Consider the following 6,328-nt stretch of genomic DNA (forward strand, 5'->3'; position numbering starts at 1 on the left):
CTGCCTGGCTGGGGCACTCTCTGATCTCCTCCCTTTTCCTCTCCTCATACACCATATCCAGCGTGCCCAGGGCAGAAGGGGGTGTTCTTCCCTGGCCGCGTCCGACTGTGGTGCTTTGGCCGGATAGGGGTCCAGGTGCCCAAACAAGGAAGCTACCACGTGCCTCCAGGGCCGAGGATGCGGAGAGTCAATATTTATTATTTGCCAAAAGGAAATGAAGCGTGGCCAGGGCGTCGTCCTCAGCTTCTCAGATGGGCATGGAGGATTCTGCAGCGTGGGCACTGTGGAGGGCCATCCCGTAGGTGCCCAGCCTCAGCCGGCTCCCCACTTCCTTCCAGGATGTCCCATCTGGGCTGTGATTTGTCCTTGGGAAATGGGGGTCCCAGTGTCTCTGTGCAGCTCTCTGCATCTGAGTGTGGCCTGGTGTGTGGATGTGCACTCTGTTCACTGCCGCTAAGGCTCTGGGGTACACGCCCCGCAAATACACGCGGGCACTGAGTGGGCACTGGGTGGGCATGCAGCAGGTTCTTGGCAAGTATACAACAGACATTTGCCTGGCACACAGCAGGTAGTCAGCAGGCACTTAGCAGGTGCACAGCATATACTTAGTGGGTGCGTAGTGTATACTCAGCAGGCGCTTGGCAGGCACGCAGTGGGTACTCAATAGGTACTCAGCAGGTGCACAGCATGTACTCGGTGGGTCGCACAGAGGGTACTCAGCAGGCAGCAGCAGCAGCCGGGCACTGTGACCTGCCGGAGATCCTTCCAGAGCCTCCGAGGTGGTGGTCTCTAGGAGGCGGGGTTTCCCGCTGCTGCTCAGGCGTCCCCCTTAGTTCCTCACACATGGCCTGGAGTTGTGGGCTCAATGCGGGATTGATTGTGTACCAGCCACTAAGGTGTCCTGAGCCAGGAGAGTAGCACGGCCATCTCTGGAACTGTTTCAGCGAGCCAGCCCTGAGTCTGTACCAACTCATACAGTGTGTTCCAGTTCCAGGACAGGCCATCAGACCCCTGTGACTAAGGGTGGGATGGGCCTGGGGCAGTGTGGTGGCACCCACCCAACCCGCTGGGTTCCCTAGGGAAAATGCGAGCAGCACTAGGGTCTCTGAGTGATGTTGCCCTTGGCGGCTGGGATTGAATTGGGAGTCCATTCCTTTGGTCAGTCAGTCTGTGTTAATTGAGCACCTACTAAGTGTTAGGCCCTGGAGATGCCTTGCAGGTCAAATCAGATGGAGACCTTGTTTTTTCTAGGGAATGCTCAGAAAACACCAGCAGCCAGCTGGCCTTGTCCCCTGAGGTTACGGCTCTGAAAGTAAAGGGGGTGATGTTTGAGCTGAGCCCGGGGAACAAGGGTGGCCGAGATGATGAGAAGCAGGAGGCCTCCCACAGGGAGAAGCTGTCCTGTCTGGGCTCAGTGGATGTTGCCTTGTGGCTTGGGATCTGGTTCCGGGGTGGTGCAGTGCTTGGGGAGGGTTTTGAGGACGGTGTCGTGACATTGATGCTTAGTATAAGATTCCTATGGCTGCCACATGGGGACAAACCTGGGAGGAATGCAGGTGGGTGCAGGAAAGCTGGGAGTGGGCTAGGGCTGGTATCCCCTGCAGGTGGTGGGCGCTGGGGCTGGGTGACTTGGGTGGGGGTGGCTGGGCCAAGTCTGATTGGCTCTGTGACGTGCTGTAAGTTTCCTGAATCATTCCGCAGGTTTTTCACTCAAGTCTTGAGTTCGTTTCCCCAGGATCACAGACAAGGGGAGGCTTATGCTAATTGGCCATGACTTTGTTCCCTGGTGGCCCCATGTGGAGCAACATCACTTCCGCAGCAGAGACACTGGGTCCTAATTCCGTATAGGATGTCCTCCCTGCTCTGCGCCTGCCCTTCCTGGGAGGTGGAGCTTGAGGCACGGGTGGGTGGGGCGTTGACCCCAAAGGGACTGCATCTCTGTGACCAGCACTGGGAGATGGCCCCGGGTACACCGCCACCCCCCAGCCCGGGGATGGGCATTCTTGTTTGCGGGCCTTCTGCTGCGTGTATGTGAACACCCATTCCCCAAGACCCCCGCCCGCTTCAGGGGCTCCCTGCCTGGTGAGGCTTCCTTGAGGACTTTTGCAGGTTGCTCGCCCTTCCTGTGGGTGTGTTCAGCTGCCACACCTTGGTTTCGGTGGTGCTGGGAACGGAACCCAGGGCCTCGTGTCCGCTGAGCTGCACCTCCAGCCCACACCTTGATTAAAAAAAAAAATTGTGTTTCCAAACATCAATTAAAATTGAAACCAGAGAAACCAAAGCGCTTCCCGTTTCTTCTGTGCATCTGGCACTGCTCACCTAGGTGCAGAGGGAGGGAGGGTGCGTGCCAGCTGGTCATTCGCCCAGAAATTTCTGGGAGGAAGTGTCAGCACAGCCAGGCTGGGCACTTGGGGCTGCCTCTGCGGGGCTGGCGGCCCTCATGATGGGGACACGCAGAGGTGGAGCGTGTCCCCATCATGAGCACACTGAGCTGCTGCCCAGCTTCGCAGTGGCCGCTGAGCCCCCAGTGTCTGCTGGAAGGCCTCTCTTCACTTGCGGTCAAGATCAGTGTTCAAGTGACCAGAGGGAGAAGTTCCCAGGGCCCTTAACTGCTGGGTCCTTTTGCATCTGTGAGCATCCCGCTGCCATCCCGCTGTGGGGATCCTTGTGTCCTCCCAGACTGGTGGGCTTGGTGGTTATATTAAGACAGGAGTAGCTCATTAAATCACAGAATGAATACACCCCCGCTGGGTGCTCTGTGCCCCTTCAGCTCAGTCTTGGCCCACAGGCAGCCGCGTCCAGAGCTGAGTTCTGCAGGGAGAGGTGAATTTCCCAGAAGGCTCAGTAGACACAGAGAGGACAGGGTTGGGGTGCTAGAGGCCACTTGTGCCCCAAGAATCCCATCCTAGGGCCCCCAGCACCTGGCTGAGTGGCTTGTTTCTGCTGCATAAACCCCACATTTGCCACCTCCTGCCAAATGAGCCCTCCCCTCTGGGCTTCAGTTTCCCATCTGCACAAGGAGGAGACTAATAAGGCCCCTGGAGAGATGGCCCGGGCACACACGGTACTCCCTGGGCAGAGCACTTGGCCCTGGGCCTGCCCACCTGGCATGCAGCAGGTGGCTGCAGGGACGCCCTCCTGCCTGAGGCTGGCCTTTGGGTGCCACTTGTGCAGCCATGAGGGTGGGATTGTGCCCTGTTCACCTTTGCACCTGGCATCTTGGTTTATGAATTATCTCTGTTCAGTTTCTTTCTTTCTTTCTTTTTCTTTTTTGTAGTTGTGGATGGACAGATGCCTTTATTTTATGTGTTTATCTTTATATGGTGCTGAGGATCAAACCCCGTGCCCCGTGTGTTAGGAAGCGCTCTGCCCAGAGCCACAGCCCCGGCCTGTTCAGTTTCATTTGGTGGTGGTGTGGCTATTCATTTCTTTTACCTTTTTATTTTTATTTTTTTGGGGAGTACAGGGGCACTTGACCACTGAGCCACATCCCAGCCCTATTTTGTCTTTTATTTAGAGTCGCTTAGCACCTCGCTGTTGCTGAGGCTGCCTTGAACCCTTGATCTTCCGGCTTCAGCCTCCCGAGCCACTGGGGTTACCGGCGTGGGCCCCTCGCCCTGCGTTGACTTTTTCTTTTGAGATGGTTTTTGACTTGGGGAAAAATTGCAGACACCATCCAGAGTCCCTGCTGCCCCTCCCCCGGCTTCCCTCACCAAGGTTCGTGTGCTGATCTGGGTGCAGTGGTCACCTGGGATTGCAAGTGGTCCAAGTTCCGCCCCAGGCTGCGCTGGACTCTCCCACGTTTCCCTGCTGCCCTTCCGCTGCTCCAGGATTCCAGGTGGCGTTAGTGGAAGTGTCTCCGTGGACTCTTCTGACCTGTGACGGTTCCTGATTTCTCTCTCACCCCTGGCCTTCACCCCTTGTGTTGCCCAAGCGTTTTGTACAGTGATTTTGCTGATGTTTCCTGGCAGTAGGACTGAGGTGGTGTGTTTTTTGGTAGGAATCCAGAGAAATTAATTTTTTTTTTTTAATGCTGAAGATGGAGCCCAGGGCCTTGAGGATGTGAGGCGAGTGTTCTACCACCAAGCTGTGCCCCCAGACCCCCTTTTCTATTCTGATGAAATTCACATAACATGGACTGGTCAGCGCATCGAGCGCTTTTATGTGGTGTAACCGTTGCCATCATCCTTCTCCAGGACTTCCAACCTTTCCACCTGAAACCCTGTCCCCTCCACACACATAAGCCCCCACTCCCACCTCCCAGCCCTGGCTGCCACTATCCCGGCTTCCATCTCTGTGAATGTGACCACTCTGGGACCCTCCTGCATGTTGCCATCTGTGACTGGCTTGCTTGACTGAGGGTTCATCCTCGTTGTAGCCTGGGTCAGGATTTCCTTCCTCTTTCAGACTGGATGCTGCCTGGCACATGACACAACGCCTTTAATCCCAGGCGCTGGGGAGGCTGAGCTAGGAGGATTGCAGGTTCAAAGCCAGCCTCAGCAAAAGCGAGGCCCTAAGCAACTCAGTGAGACCCTGTCTCTAAATAAAATGCAAAATAGGGCTGGGGATGTGGCTCAGTGGTCGAGGGCCCTTGAGTTCAATCCCTGGTACCGGGGGGAAAAAAAGAGACTGGGTGTTATTCTGCTATGTGTGTGGGTCACGTTTTGAGTATCTGTTCATCCATTGATGGACCAACGCTTGAGCTGTTTCCAGCGGTGGGCTCTTGTGAGTAATGCTGCTGCCAACATTGCTGTGTAAATGTCCATTTGAGTCCCTGCTTTGAAGGATTTTGCATGTGTACACAGAAGTGGGGTGGCTATAGTGTGTGTTAATTCTGTATTTGATTTTTTTTTTTTTTTGAGTAATTATACTCTTCTATACAGGGGCTGCGGGGGCTGGGGACGTGGCTTCGTGGTAGAGGGCTTGCTTGGCATGCGCAAGGCCCTGGGTTCAGTCCCTAGCACCACTACAAAACCCCCAAACCAAGAAGTAATTATACAGGGGCTGCGGTCTTCCTTTTTTACATTTCTACCAACAGTGTCTTCACATCCTCCACACTGTTACTTTGTTGTTTTTTTTTAATAATAGCCATCCTGGGGGTGTGAGGTGGTATCTGGTTGTGGTTTTCCTTGGCATTTCGTGGCTGGTGAAAGATGCCGAACATCTTTTCGTGTGTTTTTGGCCATCAATTCATCTTCTTTGGCGAGATGTCTGGAAGTCCTCTGCAAACCAGTTTTTGGGTTGGGTTGTCCTTTTATATATTCTGAATGCTAACTCCTTATCAGCTGTATGATTTGCAGAGATTTTCTCTTTTTCCATGGGAATGGGGCCTTTTCATTCTGTTGATTGCGTCTCTGACGCACAAATGTTTTTAATTTTGACAAAGTTCAATTTATGTATGTCTTTGTTGCCTGTGCTTTTGGTGTCAGATCCAAGAAATCAGTGCCAAATCCACGGTTATGAAGCTTTTCCTTTATTTACTTTTAAAAGTTTTTATAGTTTGAGTTATATGTAGTTTTAGATTTATAGTTTCATAGTTCTAGTTACAGTTATGGAGTTATGGTTTTAACGTTTTTTGGCTTTACAGTTTTAACTTTCAGCCTTTGATCTGTTGGGAGTTAATTTTCGTCTATGGTGTTAGGGAAGGTCTAGCTTCATTCTCTTGCATATGGAAATCCAGTTTTTCCAGAGCCGTTTGTTGAAAAGATTGTCCTTTCCCCATTGAATTGTTTTGGCACCGTTGTCAAAAAATGATTTGACCATATGGGCTTATTTTTGTGCTCTCTCTCTATCCCATTTTGTCTATATGTCTGTCTTTGTGCCAGTACCACACTGTTTTGATTATTGTAGTTTCGTAGTAAGTTTAGGAGTTGGGAAGTGTGAGTCCCCCTTCTTTGTTTTTTTTTTTTTTTTTCAAGATTGCCCGAGCTATTTGAGGTCCCTTGAGATTACATGTGAATTTTACGGTGTATCTTTTTAAATTTCTATTCAAATGTTGTTTGGGTTTAGATAGGGAATGTATTGAGTCTGGAGATAGCTTTGGGTTGTGCTGTCTGAACTCTGTGTGTGTGTGTGTGTGTGTGTGTGTGTGTGTGTGTTTGCAGTACCAGGAGTTGAACCCAGGGCCTTGCACATGTTTGGCAAGTGCTCTACCACTGACTTCCATCCCAGCCCTTTCTTCTAAATTTTTATTTTGAGACAGGGTCTCCCTAAGTTGCCAAGGCTGGCCTAGAGCTTGTGATCCTCACGTCTCGGCCTCCAGAGTAGGTGTGCTGTGGACCCTGTTAGTGTGTGATCGGCCATTAGGGCCATCGCCTGCCCTGCTGGC

The sequence above is a fragment of the Marmota marmota genome, unplaced genomic scaffold, assembly GCF_001458135.2.
Source record: "Marmota marmota marmota unplaced genomic scaffold, marMar, whole genome shotgun sequence".
Lineage (NCBI taxonomy): Eukaryota > Metazoa > Chordata > Mammalia > Rodentia > Sciuridae > Marmota > Marmota marmota.